Source organism: Rattus rattus, chromosome 8 (genome assembly GCF_011064425.1).
Source record: "Rattus rattus isolate New Zealand chromosome 8, Rrattus_CSIRO_v1, whole genome shotgun sequence".
NCBI lineage: Eukaryota > Metazoa > Chordata > Mammalia > Rodentia > Muridae > Rattus > Rattus rattus.
The window spans coordinates 8,321,473-8,338,413 of NC_046161.1; the positions used below are offsets into that span (position 1 = coordinate 8,321,473).

General features: G+C 38.3%; 1 long non-coding RNA gene across 1 annotated transcript; it reads left to right on the plus strand.

Moving 5' to 3' along the window:
* The first annotated feature begins 15,591 nt into the window (after window positions 1-15,591).
* Window positions 15,592-16,607, plus strand: LOC116906613. Its single transcript, XR_004388756.1, has 2 exons — window positions 15,592-15,624; window positions 16,331-16,607. It is a non-coding gene; the product is annotated as an uncharacterized LOC116906613 (long non-coding RNA).
* The last annotated feature ends 334 nt before the right edge of the window (window positions 16,608-16,941 follow it).

Here is a 16,941-nt window from a genome sequence, read left to right on the forward strand (position 1 = left end):
AATGTAGATGATTGCTTTGTGGCAAATAATAGGTAAGAAAAAATAAACATTAATTTCCAAGTTTTTATATCCATGTTCTGGGGTAATTCACAACTGTTTAATGTACCCATTCATGTGTGCTGCAAAAACTGTATTAGCTATAATGATGCAGAAGCCCTTTTGGAAAATATGACAGAACTAGATAAATAAAACCTCTGCTTAATGATTGTCAGGCATGCTTGGTCTCAGTTTCTTTGGTTTTTAAAAATACAATCCATTGGCTTCTGCCTCTTTCTCTCTCTCTATCTCTGTACTTGTCTGTGTGCCTTTCTCATACACACACACACACACACACCCACACACACATACACACAAACAGACATACATACACACACAAACACACACAGATGTACACACAAACACACAAACAGACATACACACACACAGATATACACACAAACACATAGACATACACACACACAAACACACACACACACACACAAACACAGACACACACACACACACACACACACACACACACACACACACACACACCCCTGAACAACACACTGAATTCTTATAGAGAATTGAAGTCTCAGAGCAAGCCACCAGCCCTAAAAGTTGAAACAAGAAGATACAGAATACTACTACTCAGTCAGAGCCCAGGGCAGACAGCTGCTGTTGGAATATTTAGATAGACCAGATTGAGAGTTTAAAACTCCACTGTAATATTGTTTTTAAAAGGCAGGCATGCCCAATGTCTATCTGGAACTTTATACCACAGCTGTCTCCTGCCTGTGGCAGATATTTACAGAGTAGAAGTTGTTCTAAGATTTATTTACTTTATTTATATCAGATACACCAGAAGAGGGCATCAGATCTCATTACAGATGGTTGTGAGCCACCATGTGGTTGCTGGGATTTGAACTCAGGACCTCTGGAAGAGCAGTCAGTGCTCTTAACCACTGAGCCATCTCTCCAGCCCAGAAGTTGTTCTAAGAATGGTGGATCAGGGTCCTGGATGACTTGAAATTTCATTTGAAGGAAATCTGGAGTGTCTATGTATATCACCTAGAGATGTGATTGTCGGATCTCAGATGGAGGGTGGGCTCATGAATACTAGAAGTTTCTGGAAGCTAGAAAAGACAGGGGAAGTAAAGTCACCCCAATCTATCCCCCATACGCTATCCACCAAGTAACCAAGTGATGCTGGTTTTTCATATCTAAGTTTTTAAATATTAAGAAAATTAACTATCACAATGATGTGAACATTGTTAATTTTCTTTCCCCCCATTTGTCTTCTACTTCCTCCTGTTCATGCTCATACTCCCTCTCCCCTCTTGCTTTGTTCCTGCGTTTCTTTTTCTAATCTGATCTTTTAGTTTGTGGCTATGATGGCTTGTATATGTATGCTTAACCCAGGGGATGACACTATTAGGAGGTGTAGCCTTTCTGGAATAGGTGTGTCACGGTGGGCATGAACTTTACATCCTCCTCTTAGCTTCCTGGAAGCCAGCCTGCTGCTAGCTGCAATCAGAACAAGAGGTGAAACTTTCAGCTCCTGTAGCCAAAGGTCTGCCTGGATGCTGCATGCTCCTACCTTGATGATAATGGACTGAACCTCTGAACCCGTAAGTCAGCTCCAATTAAATGTCATCCTTATAATAGTTGCCTTGGTCATGGTTTTGCTTTACAACAGTAAAATCTTTTTTTTTCCCATCTTTATTAACTTGAGTATTTCTTATTTACATTTCAATTGTTATTCCCCTTCCTGGTTTCTGGGCCAACATCCCCCTAGCCCCTCCCCCTCCCCTTCTTTATGGGTGTTCCCCTCCCCATCCTTCCCCCATTACCGCCCTCCCCCCAACAATCACTAGGGGTTCAGTCTTGGCAGGACCAAGGGCTTCCACTTCCACTGGTGCTTTTACTGGCTATTCATTGCTACATACAACAGTAAAATCTTAACTAAGGCGGGGGCTGTAAAATCAGGATGGGGTATTCATGGTTTTACTAAACAGCATTCCTACTCTTTTCCTCCTTACTTCTCTCCTCCCTTTGGACTAAATAATGTTTAAGAAGTACAAACAGAGGGGTCGGGATTTAGCTCAGTGGTAGAGCGCTTGCCTAGCAAGCTCAAGGCCCTGGGTTGGGTCCCCAGCTCCGGGGAAAAAAAAGAAAAAAAAGAAGTACAAACAGGAAAATTCTACTTCCCAGCCCTGACTCTTTGCATAGACTCTCTCATGTGATTAGTATCAATTTTTCTCAGTTACTCAATCCAAAGGCTTTTGTCTCCACCTCTTATCTTCTCTCAGACCCCTCATCCAACCTGTTACAAAACCGTATTAGCTCTGTCTTCAACTGTCCTTTTTACTTTATTATGATCTCTCCCTCCAGTTTGAAAAGAATTTATACATTGTCTTATCTGCTAATTAGTCTCCTTCCTCATCCTTCAGCCCAGGGACTGCAGTACCTAAAACCACTGCATGGTTCTTGCCAAACATCAATGTCCTCCCAGTAATGTAATGCCCCACCTAGCTGCTCTCCCCTATGTTTCTAAAATGGAAACATTTATACACATTTCTTCCTACCATCTACAGCTAATAAGTCCTCCATCTGCTCATTTCTTAAAGGTGCTGAATGAGAATATACACCACCTGTGAGGACTGGAGAGAAGCTTCGGTGGGTAAGAACACTGACTGCTATAGAGGGCCTGGCTGGTGGTTTATAACTATCTGTAACTCCACACTGACTGCTATAGAGGGCCTGGCTGGTGGTTTATAACTATCTGTAACTCCAGTTCTAGTGATTCTTCTTCCTTTTCTGATCGCTACATGTTTTAGACATGCGTGGTACAAATACTGAGGGCAAAATACTCATATACATACACATAATAAAATAAAATAGGAATATCCTGTCTGGAGTGTCCCTTTGCCAATAACCATATCATCCACTTTCTTATTTTGAACAATCTTAGTTCAAATACCTGTTTACTAGTGAGGTATTTCTTTAGTCTTTTAATAAGTTGTAATCCTACTCTATCTGCCTTATTTTTTTCCAATAGCTCTTATCATCATTTCATATAAGTTTTGTTTACTTCTCCATTACTGTTCCAATGATATAAGCATTACCTGGCTACAGATTTATCTGTTTCATTTATTGTTTTATCAGCCGTGTGAAAACAGCTATGGATGTGTTAACCAATACAACACTTTCTCCACAAAACACTTCTGTCACCAATGAAATGAGTGTATTAACAGAGTGCCCCTTACAAGTCAGTTTCTTATGTTGCAGTAATTATATTTTATTCTTTTATCTACAGTTCACTTTTCATTCCAGTAGTATCCATTCAATGTTCACTGTGGCCAAAGTCCTCTGAGAGGCATCATGGGCCATACAGCAAAACACAGGACCCAACTTAGATAATTTAAACATTATTCATGGGTGAAGAAAAAACAAAATTAAAATAACATATGAAAGACTGAGACCATGAATACAATTGAACAAAAGTTGAAATACATTGTAGATTTTTAAATTTTTTTTATTTATTATTTTATTCAGTTTACATCCTTATCACAGATAAAAGAACCCTATCTCCTCTCCCCAGAGACCCACCATCTCCAGCAAAGGAGGACTTTGGGCATCACCCTATCCTGGAGCACCTAGTCCCACCAGATCTAGGCACATACTTTCCCATGGAAGTCCATCATGGCAGTCCAAGAACTGGGGAAGAGAATCTAATGAGAGGGAGCAGAGACACAGAGACTGAGGAAGCCCCTCCCTACTTGATCTACGTGAGGACTAAGCTGCACATTTGGAACAAGTGTTTAGGTGGTCTAGGTCCAGTTCCTGATTGCTCCCTGGTTGGTAGTCCAGGCTGTGTGACCTCACTTGGCCAAAGTTAGTTGACTCTTTGGGTCTTCTTGTCACCAACTTACTTCTTCAATTCTATACCCCACTCTTCTACAAAACTCCCCAGGCTCTACCTGACATTTGGCTGTGGGTCTCACCATATGCCTCTATCCACTGCTTGAAGTCTTTCAGGGGACAATTATGCTAAGTTCTGTAAGCATAGAAGAGTATCATTAATAATGCCAGGTGTTGGCTCTCTTCCATGTGATGGGTCTTCAGTTGGGGCAGTCATTGGCTGGCCATTCTCTCAATTTCTGCTTCATATTTATCACTATACATCTTGTAGGCAAGAAAAATTTAGTTTGAAGGTATTTTGAGTGGACTGATGTCTAGCCCCCTCCTCTGGAAGTCCTGCCTGCCAACAGGAGATGGCTACTTCAGTCCCTATATCAGACCCTGGTAGCGGGAATCTAACCCAGACTCACCCCATAGACTCCTTGTATTCTCTCCTGTCGCAGGCATCCAGCTAGTCACAAGAGATACCCCCTGCTGATGTTGATATCTATTCTCACTCCCAACCCTCTCTTATATCCCCTTTCCTCACACCTAATTGCCATCCCAGTTGTTTTCCTTACCACCTTTCTCACTCAGTTCCCTCTCTTCATTCACCTCCAATTCTTATTTTGTTTTCCTGTATGAGTGAGATTTGTGCATCTTTCCTTGGGACCTCCTTGTTACCCAATGTCTTTGGGTTTGTGGATTATAGAATGATAATCCTGCACTTTATGGTTAATGTCCATTAATACATGAGTATAAACCATATCTGTTTTTCTGGCTCTGGGTTACCTTACTCGTGATAGTATTCTCAAGTTCCATCTATTTGCCTGCAAAATTCACAATGTGATTGGTTTTTTCTTGTTGTTGTTGTTGTTGTTGTTGTTTATTCAATTTACATCCCACTTGCTACCTCCCTCTCCTGGTTATCCCGACAATGCTACCCTCATCCTTTTCTCCTCTTTGAAGGTGAGCCTCCCTTCCAAGTATCCCATACCCTGACATATCAAGTCTCTGCCAGTCTAGACTCACCCTTTCTCACTAATGCCAGACAAGGCAGCCCAGCTAGAAGAAAATAACCCATAGAAAGGCAACAGACTTTGGGATCATCAAGTTCCAGTTCTTTAGTACCCACATGAAGACCAAGCTGCACTTTTGTTATACATATGCAGGGAGGCCTAGGTCCAACCCATGAATGCTCTTTGATTGGTGGTTCTGAGAGCCACAGAGGTCCAGGCTAATTGACTTTGTTGGTTTTCCTGTGGCATTTCTATCCCTTTCGGGGCCACAATCTTCCACCTACTTCTCCATAAGAGTCCCTAAGCTTCTTTCACTGTTTGTCTGTGGGTGTCTGCATCTGTCTGTGTCAGTATCTGTGCTGTCATGTGCTGGAGATTCTCCCATCTCCTCCCCAACTCTGTAAGTTGTAGATATCCAATCTTTCAAATAGCCATCTGGCCATCTGGCCTGTCCTTCCCCACACCTGATCCTGACCACCCCAATTTTTCTCCTCATCCTCTTTGCCACCGAGTTACCTCCTTCCATCTATCTTTTTATGAATATTTTATTCCCTCTTCTAAGTGATATTCAAGCATCCTTGCTTGTACCTTTCTGTTCATTTAGCTTCTGGGATCTGTGGATTTTATCATAGATATCATGTATTTTATGGTTAATATTCACTTATAAATAAATATATACCATTTATTTATTTATAAATGAATATTTAGGGATTGGATTACCTCACTCAGATTTTTATTGTCAAATTCCATCCCTTTTCCCTCAAAATACGTGATGTCTTTGTTTTTAATACCCAAATAGCATTCCAATGTGGAGACCTAGAACATATTTGTTGTCTATTTTTCAGTTGAGGGACACCTAGGTTGTTTCTAGTTTCTGGCTGTTATGAATAAAGCTTCTGTGAACATAGCTGAGGAAGTGCCCTTGTAGATTGTCGAAAATGTTTTGGTATATGCCCAGGAGTAATATCACTAGTTCTTGAGATAGAACTATTCCTAGTTTTTTGAGAAAGTACCAAATTAATTTCCAATGAGGTTGTACAACCTCCAGCAGCAATGGAGGAGTGTTGCCCTTGTTTCACATCTGACCAGCATGTGCTACCACTTGAGGCTTTTATCTCAGCCATTCTAACCAGTATAAGACAGATTATCAGAGTTCTTTTGATTTGAAATTCCCTGTTCCCTAAGGCCTTTGAACATTAGTTTAATTTTTGTCTAATTACGTGAGTTTAAGCTTAATATATTTTGCATTTTAGCCCTGTCAAATATAGGGTTTGAGAATATTCTTTCTCAATCGGTAGGTTTCCATTATGTTCTGTTGACAGTGTCCTTTGCCTTAAAGAAGATTTTCAGTTCCATAAGGTCTCAATTATCAATTATTGATCTTAGAAGCTGAGCCATTTTGTTGTTGTTGTTGTCATCGTCCTGTGTAAATGCATGCAAGATTATTCCCCACTTTCTTTTGTATTAGATTTGGTATATCCAGTTTTATTTTGAGGTCTTTGATTCACTTGGACTTGAGTTTTGTTCAGGGTTACGAAAATGGATGTATTTGCATTTTCCCTATGCAGATATCCAGTTAGTCCAGTATCATTTCTTGAAGATGTTTTCTTTCACTGTTTCTTTATCAAGAATCTAGTATGCATGCTACTGTGGGCTTATTTGTGGGATCTTGATTTGGTTCCATTGGTCATTTTGTCTGTCTCTGTACAAATTTCATGTGGTTCTTACCACTATTGCTCTGTAGTACAGTTAGCATGATATCAGAGTTTGTGAATTCTCCCAAAGTTCTTTTGTTTTGGGGGATTGTTTTTGGTATCCTGGATTCTCTGTTTTTCTATATGAAGTTGAGAGTTGCTCTTTTGAGGTCTGTAAAAATTGTTTTGGAATTTTGATGGATATTGCATCCAAAGGGTACATTGCTTTTGTTAAAGATGAACATTTTCACTATGTTAATACTACCTATCCATGAACACTAGGAATCTTTCCATCTTATGATATATTTTTCAATGTCTTTCCTCGGGAATGTAAAGTTCTTATCCTAAAGGTCTATTACTTGCTTGGTTAGAGTTTCACCAAGATAGTTTATATTATTGATGTCTATTTTAAATGATTTCTTTTTTTGTTGTTGCTTATGTATACTGTCATATCATCCACAAATAATGATAGTTGACTTTTTCCTTTACTTGTCTTATTTTTATGGCTATACTTTAAAGTACTATATTGAATAGATGGGGAGATATTGGGCCTTATCTTTTCCATCATTTTGTGTAATTGCTCTATGTTTCTTTCCATTCAGTTCAATATTAGCTATTGACTTCCTGTATATTGATTTGATTACTTTTAGGTAAGTACCTTGTATCTCTGACCTCTCAAAGGCTTTTACTATGAAGGGGTGTTGGATTTTGTTAAATGGATTTTCAGTCTCTAATGAAAAAATCATTTCCTTAATTTTTTATGTTTGTTTCTATGGCAGATTACATTGATGAATTTTCATATTTCAAACCATGATTGCATCCCTAGGTTAAAGCCAATTTGATCATAGTGGATAATGTTTTTGATATGTTCGTGGATTCAGTATGCAAGTATTTTTCTGAGTATTTTTGCATCAATGTTCTTAAGAGAAATTGTTCTGAATTTCTCTTTTTTTGTTAAGACTTTGTATGGCTTAGATATCAAGATGACCATGGCTTAATAGAATGAGTTTTGCAGAGTTCCCTCTGTTTCTATTTTGTGGAATAGTTTGAGGAGTATTGGTATTAGCTCCTTTTGAAAGTCTTATAGAATTCTACATTAAAACTAGATAAGATTGATGATGCTAAAAAGTGCATGCTGAAAGGGACCAGATATAGATCTCTACTGAGAGACATATCCAGAGCATGTCAAATACAGAAGTCAATGCTAACAGCAAACCACTGAACTGAGAATAGTACCTACTTTGGGGGAATTAGAGGGAGGAAGGATTGAAAGAGCCGAAGGAGCTTGCAACCCCATAAGAGCAACAATGGCAACCAAACAGTTTCAAGGGACTAAACCACTACCGAAAGACTATAAATGGACTGACCCAGGGCTCCAACTGCATAGGTCGCAGAGAATAGTCTTGTTTGGGCACCAGTAGAAGGAGAAGTCCTTGGTCCTGCCAGACTGGACACTCAGTGAAAGGGAATATCGGACAGGGGGGTAATGGGAGTGGATGGGGGGAACACCCATGTGGGAGAGAGATGGAGGGGATGGGGGCTTATCGACAGGAAACTGGGAAAGGGAATAACATCTGAAATGTAAATAAAGAAATATATCTAAAAAAAAGAATTCTACATTAAAACTCTCTGGCCACAAAAATACTCAATAAAATTCTCATAAACTGAATAAAAGAACACATTAAAATGATCATCCACCATGATCAACTAGGCTTCATCCCAGGGATGCAGGGATGATTCAATATAGAGAAATCCATGAACATAATCCACTATATAAACAAACTAAAAAAAAAATGATCATCTCCTAAGATGCTGAGAAAGCATTTGACAAAATTCAACAGCCCTTCATGTTAAATGTCTAGGAAAGATCAGGAATTCAAGACCCATACCTAAAGACAGTAAAGGCAATATACAGCAAACCAGTAGCCAACATCAAATTGAATGGATAGAAACTTGAAGCAATCCTACTATAATCGGGGAATAGACAAGGCTTCCCACTCTCTCCCTACGTATTCAATATAGCACTAGAAATCCTAGCCAGAGCAATCAGACAACAAAAGGAAGTCAAAGGGATACAAACTGGAAAGGAAGTAGTCAAAATATCAATATTTGCAGGTGACACCAAAAGCTCCACCAGAGAACTACTAAGTCTGATAAACAACTGCAGCAAAGTGGCTGGGTATAAAATTAACTCAAATAAATTAGTAGCCTTCCTCTATTCAAAGGATAAACAGGCTGAAAAAATTAGGAAAATGACACCCTTCATAATAATCACAAGTAACGTGACATATGTTGGTGTGACTCTAACCAAGAAAGTGAAAGATCTGTGTTACAAGAATTTCAAGTCTCTGAAGAAAGAAATTGAAGAATAACTCAGAAGATGGAAAGATCTCCCATGTTCATGGATTGCCAGGATTAATATAGTAAAAATGGCCATCTTGTCCAAAGCAATGTACAGATTCAGTGCAATTAGCGTCAAAATTCTAACTCAACTATTCATAGAGTTAAAGCAATTTGCAAATTCATTTGGAATAATAAAAAACCCACATTATGGAAAACTTGACCTCAAGCTGTATTACAGAGCAATAGTGTAAAAACTGTACGGTATTGGTACAGAGATAGGCAGGTAGATCAATAGAATAGAATTGAAAACACAGAAATGAATGCACATACTGATCGTCACTTGATATTTGACAAAGGAGCTAAAACCATCCAGTGGAATAAAAGATCACCTTTTCAACAAATGATGCTGGTTCAACTGGAGGTCAGCATGTAGAAGACTGCAAATCAATCCATTCTTATTGCCCTGTAGAAAGCTCAAGTCCAACTGGATCAAGGATCTCCATATAAAACCAGATACACTCAAACTAATAGAAGAAAAAGTAGGGAAGAGCCTTGAACACATGGGCACTGGGGAAAATTTCCTGAGAAGAAGACCATTGGCTCATGCACTCGAATCTAGAATTGACAAATGGGACTTCATAAAATTGCAAAACTCCTGTTAGGCAAAGGACACTGTCATTAGGACCAAATGGCAACCAACAAATTGGGAAAAGATCTTTACCAATCCTACATCCAATAGAGGGCTAATACCCTATATATACAAAGAACTCAAGATGTTAGACTCCGGAGAATCAAATTGCCCTATTAAAAATGGGGTACAGAGCTAAACAATGAATTCTCAACTGAGGTTTATCAAATGGCTGAGAAGTACCTAAAGAAATGCTCAACATCCTTAGTCATCAGGGAAATGTAAATTCAAACAACCCTGAGATTCCACTGCACACCAGTCATAATGTCTTAGATCAAAAAGTCAGGTGACAGTAGATACTGGTGAAAATGTTAGAAAGAGGAATACTCCTCCATTCTTGGTAGGATTACAAGCTGGTACAACCACTCTGGTAATCAGTCTGAAGGTTCCTCAGAAAATTGGACCTGAGGAACCAGCTATACCACTCCTGGGCATATACCCAAAAGATGTTCCAACACATAATAAGGACAAATGCTTCACTATGTTCATAGCAGCCTTATTTATAATGGCCAGAAGCTGGAAAGGACCCTGGTGTCCTGCAACAGAGGAAATAATAAAGAAAATGTGGTACATTTATGCAATAGAGTACTACTCAGCTATTAAAAACAATGACTGCATGAAATTCATATGCAAATAGATGGAACTGGAAAATATCCTGAGTGTGGTAACCCAATCACAAAAAAATAAATAAATAAATGAAACCATAACATGATATGCACTCACTGATATGTGGATATTAGCCCAAGAGTTCAGATTACCTAATGATACAATCCACAGAACACATGAAGCTCAAGAAGAAGGATAAACAAAATGTGGATACTTCAGTCCTTTTTAGAAGGGGAAATAAAAAAAAAAATTCATAGGAGGAAATATGGAGACAAAGTCTGGAGCAGAGACTGAAGGAATGGCCATTCAGAGACTGCCATACCTGAAGATCCAGCCCACACACTTACAGCCATCAAACCCAGACAATATTGCTGATGCCAAGAAGTGCATTCTGACAGCAGCCTGATATAGCTGTCTCCTGAGAGGCTCTGCAAGAGCATGACAAATACAGAGGCAAATGCTTGAGCCAACCATTGACCTGAGAATGGGGTCCCCATTGCTGGAGTTAGAGAAAGGATTGAAGGAGCTGAAAGGAGTTGCAACCCAATAAAAACAACAATACCAACCAACTAGAGCTCCCAGGAAGTAAACCACAATCCAAAGAGTACACATGGACATACCCTTGGCTCTAGCTGCACATGTAGCAGAGAATGGCCTTGTTGGGCATCAATTGGAGAAGAAGCCCTTTGTGCTATCAAGGCTGGACTCCCCACTGTAAGGGAAGAGGTAGGTGGGTGGGGGGACACCGTCATAGAAGAAATGGGAGGGGATTGGATAGGAAGTTTATGGATGGGAAACCGGTAAAGGGGATAACATTAGAAGTGTAAATTTTAAAAAAATCCAATTAAAAAAACCTGTCTGGCCCTCGGCTTTTTGTGGTTGGGATGCTTTTGATGGCTATTCCTATTTCTTTAGAAATTTTAGGTCTATTGAAAAGGCTTACCTGATCTTCATTAACTTTAGTCAGTAATATCTTTCTAGAAAATCATCCATTTTATTAAGATTTTACAATTTTGTGGGGTACAGGTTCTTGAAGTAAGACCTAATGATTCTTTGAAATTTCTCTGTGTCTGTTGTTATAGCTCCCTTTTTATTTCTTATTTTTTAATTTGTATATTGTCTCTCTGGAATTTTCTTAGTTTGGCTAAAGGTTGGTTTATCTTCTTGATTTTCTCAAAACCAGATCTTGGTTTCATTGATACTTTGTATTGTTTTCTTTGTTTCTAAATGATTGCCTTCGCCCTGATTTTGATTATTTCCTCCCTCCTAATCTTTGGTGTGCTTGCTTCTGTTTATTTAGAGCTTTCAGATGTACTTTCAAATTGCTGTTATGAGAATTTTATAATTTCTTTATAGAGGCACTTCATATTAGCACTGATTTCATTGTATCTGATAAATTTGGGTAGGTTGTGTATTCATTTTCATTGAATTCTGGGAAGCCTATCATTTCTTTTCTTTACTTATTGCCTGACCCAGAGATGATTGACTACACTGTTTTTTAATTTCTATAAGTGTATAAGCTTTCTGGTGTTTCTGTTTTTGTTGAAGTCCATCGTGGTCTGATAAGATACAAAGCATTATTTATATTTTCTTGTACCTTTGAGACATGCCTTGTGACAGACTATATTGTTAATTTTGGAGAAGTACATTCTTTTGTATTTTGACTAGATGTTCTGTAGATATCTGTTAGATCCTTTTGATTCAGAACCTCTGTTAGTTTCATTATTTCTGTCTAAATGATCTGGTCATTTGTGAAATTGAAGAGTTGAAGTCTCCCATTTTTTTTTCTTTTTTTCGGAGCTGGGGATCAAACCCAGGGCCTTGCGGTTGCTAGGCAAGTGTTCTACCACTGAGCTAAATCCCCAACCCGAAGTCTCCCATTATTAACGTGCGAGGTTTGATGTGTGATTTTTAGCTTTAGCAATGTTTCTTTTACAAATTTGGACACCGCTTATTTGGCACATAGATGTTCAGATATGAAACATCATCTTGGTATATTTTTCATTCGGTAAATATGTAATGTTTCTACCCATTTCTTTTGATTAAGTTTTGATGAAAATCTATTTCATTAAATATTAGAATAGTTACTCAGGTTTGCTTCTTGGGTCCTTTGCTTGGAAAACTTCTTTCCAGCCCTTAACTCTGAGGTAATGTCTATCTTTATGGCTGAGGTGTGTTTCTTATATGCATCAGAATCGTGGATCCTGTTTTTGCATCCATTCTGTAAGCTTGTGTCTTACAGAATTATTGGGGAATTGGATCCACTGATGTTGAGAGAGCTTAATGACCAGTGATTGTTAATTCTTGTTGTTTTGAAGTTGTTGATACTGTTGTTGTTGTTGTTGTTGTTGGTGGTGGTGGTGGTGGTGGTGGTGGTGGTGGTGGTGTGTGTGTGTGTGTGTGTGTGTGTGTGTGTGTGTGTGTATGTGTTTTCATTCTTTATGCTATTATGAAATTTCTTATGTCCTGTGTTTTCTTGGATGTTATACTCCTTAGAGTGGAGTTTTACTTCTAATATTTTCTGTAGGGCTGGATTTGTGGATAAATATTGTTTAAATTTGGATTTGTCTTGAAATATCTTATTTTCTTTATCTACAGTGATAGAGAGTTTTTCTGGGTATAATAGTCGAGGTTAGCATCTGTGGGCTTCTTTTTTCTTTTCTTTGTTTCTTTTTTTTTAGTGTTTGCAAAGTATCTGTTCAGTCTCTTCTAGCTTTTTGAGTCTTTGTTGAGAAGTTCAGTGTAATTCTGATAGGCCGGCCTTTGTATGCTACCTACCCTCTTTCCTTTTGCTTTTAATACTCTTTATTTGTTCTGTAGATTTAGTGTTTTGATTATAATTTGGCTGCAGTATTTATCTTTCTCATCTAGGCTAATTAGTATTCTGTAAATTTCTTTTATGTTTATTTACACCTCTTCCTTTAGAGTGAGAAATTTTTCTTCTATAATTTTGTTGAAAGTATTTGATGGGCCATGGAACTAGGAGTCTTCAACTTCTTATTTTTCTATTATTCTTAGGTTAGGGCTTTTCATGGTATCCCAGATTTCCTCAATGTTTTGAATCAGGAATTTCTTAGATTTAACTCTTTCTTCAATATTTCTTTTGTCATATTTTCTATGCCAGATATGTTCTCTTCCATCACTTGTATTCTGTTAGTGATGTTTGTGCCATTCCTGTTCTCTTTCCTAGGTTTTCCATCTCCATGATTCCCTCAATTTGTGTTTTTATTTTTCTTTTTTCCTTCTATTTCAATTGTTAGGACATGCAGGGCTTGCTGCAGTAGAATAGCTATTCTGAAGGTGCTGTGTTGACAGGGCTTTTGTTGATTGTATCCTTTCATGGGCTTTTACCCATCTGCTTGTCCCGGGATGTTCCTGTTGTAGAGGGTATTGGGGATTGTCCTAATTTTGAAGTTCCTGTTGTAATGCGCCTCTGTTGGATGTCTTTGACAGTACAAGTCACTCAGCAATTGGGTGACCCCTGGGGATGTGGCTTGAGAGGGATTCAACAGGCAGCAGAAATGGGTTGAAGTAAAGAATCTCTGTACAGAATTTATTAAAGTTAATCCTTAAATTATAGGAAAAGTAACATTGAAATATCCTTCCCTATAAGTTTCTACAGAACCAGTCAGGAAATTCAGAGTTACAATGACTGTCCACTACTTCCTGAGGGGCCTCACAAAAAATGTGCTAACCATGGTTACCACCAGTGACATTATTAGGCTGTGCATAACCTTCACATACATATGATATACAGATTAGTACACATTTGGCCATGGTGAAGATTTCTCTGGTCTCTATAGAAAGGCATCTTTTGTCAATCCCTGGCAGACTAAATCATCCTGCTCTATGTCTCAGGGAAGATTCCTCCAAATAAATTAAATCACTTCCATGTATTTTCTGACATTTCCATAAGATAAATAAAGCCTGCTTCTAGCATAGATTTATTGTTCCTTAGATTCACTATCTCTTAAAATACTACTGCTTCCATGGGCTTCTCCTACATATTCATCATGAAGTCACAAGCTTTTTTGGGTATAAAGAGTAGATTGAACATGACCAGCCCATCACTTTACTCAAAACAAAACAAACAAACAAACAATCCAAGATATCCTGAGGACTGCAAAAGCAGCATTTTATTTTGATATAGAATTCTGAATAACTATTGAATTTCTCAGTACTGAAAGCATAATTTAATGTGGTTTATATAGATTTAATTTAAAGTTTTTATGCCCTAAACTTCTGAATATCACATAAACTATATGGATAATAGGAAAGCATGCATTCATTAAGTGAATAGCGAGAGCCTATAATTGCAACAGATGCAAATCAGTTAGATGAAATGGTTACTGTACACTCATATAGAAAATTAATTCCAACAGTGATAATCATTATTATCTGAAATTCATCATCAGGAGAGAAGGATATTGGAATATTAACCAAAGCCTCTGCACATACTGAAATGTAAAGCTTCCTTATATTCACCCCATTACCCCAGTTCATTCTTAATGTGCTGCATCTCCCAGAGAGGAAGAAGTAATTGTCATAGCTCCAATTATCAGGTAAGCACACAAAGTACGAAAATGTTATCTTGAAATAGGCTGTCTTCTGCAATTTGCAATAGGTCAGAAAGCTGATTCAGGCATCTCGCCTCATCTTTCAGATATAATTTTTGGGGTCACTTCTGGCCAATCATGAGACTTGCTTGGGTTTTTAGGTGCCCTTTTAGAAACTGTTGCCCATTTTGAAATAATGCAAACATCTCATGAAACACACACTTGGATTTTCTTTATATAATAAGAGTATTAGAAAGCAAAGCACTTCATGGCATCTTTCTAAGTGTAGCTATTATTTGCCATATTTTAATTATTTAATGTAGCATAAATATTGTCTTTGACGTGCATCAGCCTAGCAAGTAGCCCGTCCAGGTCATACATTCAGTATGCCAGAAGCTTATATCCAGTAGTTACCATGGTTACATATTCTAAATACATTTTACTCATCTTGACCTTTAATGAACAGAGCTATTTTAATTTTTATTACTAACACTCGAATATCCATTTTTATTTAACCCTCCTTTTGAAGATGCCAATCTATGGCTACTCCAGCATTGACTCTTTTCAGCCTACTGGGTTGAATTCTTATTGCCAGCATTCAACATAGGCAAAGCAAATTTCACCATCCAATGCCACCTTGCACCAATTTCCTACCAGAAATACATCATCTATGCTTCTTTAACATTTTTCTCTCCATCACCTCTTTTACCTATAAATCTCCTTTGTCCTTGTTCTAGTTTCTCCTCCCACCCCTGGCATCACTTCAGGATTTACCTTCATCATTCCACTACTTAGCCAGAGTTCCAATTCCTGTCTCTTGGACAGCTCTTAACTGAGTAAGGCTTTATAATTCCTTCAAATGAATGTTTATGCATTTTGCGCTCTCTCTCTCTCTCTCTCTCTCTCTCTCTCTCTCTCTCTCTCCCCCCGTTCCCGTGTGCGCGCGTGTGCGCGCGCGCGCGCGCGCGCGCGCGTGTGTGTGTGTGTGTGTGTGTGTGTGTGTGTGTGTGTGTGTATTACATGTGTGCAGTATAATATACTGACAAGAATATGGAGGTCAGAGGATAATTTTTAACCTAATCTCTTCCCACCATATGGACTCCAAGGGTTGAGCACGGTTTGCCAGTGCTGGAGGCAGGTACCTTAACAAGCTGAGCTACCCTGACAACCAAGCTTTTAATATTTTCACTTAAGTCAAAAGATTAGAGTAATTTAACATCCCAGGTAAATAATTATTGAATGAATGTACAAGTGACAATTATTTCCAGACATTTTAACATTCTTATGTTTATGTTTCTCCCTTTTGTTTCATTTTATTTCTTTGTTGGTTCAGGCTTTCTTTCCAGAATTTATTTTTATAGCTCGTTTAATTTAGTTTTAACAAGAAGGCTACATAAACTCTTTCTGAATAGAATAAAGGATGCTTTGTTTGGTTTGGGGAAGATAAAAATCTATACATGTCAAATAGGTCTGTCAAGTTCCTCAGTGAGTCATATGTGGGGGTCTATGGTAAGCCTCAAGAAAATTCCGATTTTTTTACAGAATGCTTGCAATATCAGACCCAGTACCTGAGAGACCTCTAAGAAGGTGTAATGCTTATATTCAACAGCTCTCTGCCCTAAAATCCAAGCTCTAATGGGAATGGGTGAGATAATGAGATCTACAGTGTCAACAGCTTGATGATGAGCGTGAGAATATTGGAACCACAAATCCCCGGAACTCTGCAGCCTGACAGCAGCAGTCCCTGACAATTCCCTGAAAACTTTGTTCTTGATACAGCTTGTGTTAAAAAAAAATAAACAGAAGCAGGTGTCTCACAGAAAGACATGTGTGTTCTATTCCAGACTGACAACTGCCATCTATCATTCTTGTCAGGCTCATCCTAAGCTGAAGTCCAGAACATCCCAAACAAATAAGTACAGGCTTTTTCTACATAGAAATAACACACACAGCATCAAAATACAGAACTTATTAACACAACACTTGAGAAATGGTTGAAGATCATAAACGATTGAAATTACTGTGATTGATTAGGACCAGGGAGGGATAGCTTTCTGTGGGACTGGAAATGTTACCAGTGAGGAGCTCTATTCTCGTATCAATACTGGAACTTGTATTCAGGATGATAGTCAATTAGGAATAGTCATAGAATT